Source organism: Tupaia chinensis, unplaced genomic scaffold (genome assembly GCF_000334495.1).
Source record: "Tupaia chinensis unplaced genomic scaffold, TupChi_1.0 Scaffold145860_1, whole genome shotgun sequence".
NCBI classification, from domain to species: domain Eukaryota; kingdom Metazoa; phylum Chordata; class Mammalia; order Scandentia; family Tupaiidae; genus Tupaia; species Tupaia belangeri.
Window position 1 is genome coordinate 784,761 of NW_006205718.1, and position 297 is coordinate 785,057.

The following is a 297-nucleotide window of genomic DNA, read 5'->3' on the forward strand; positions in this document are numbered from 1 at the left end:
CCCCGGGCGCGGCCCCCAGCCGCAGTGTCGGGGGCGCGCCCGGACTCGGCGCGCCGAGTCGACTCGGAAAGGCCTGCGGTCCTTCGGCCGCCGCCCCAGCCTCGGGCCCCAAGTGAAGTCCGAACTCGGCTCTGAGTTGTTTGGATCCCGGGCACGCCACGGTGTTCCCTGGGATAGGGTTCTATGCCCGGGCCCTATGCCCGGGCCGGGGGCTTCTCCCGCAGGCGGGGCGGGGTTGGCGCCTGCTTTCTGCCTCGAGGTTGGCGTCAGCCACCACCGCCCACCTGCCCGCTGACA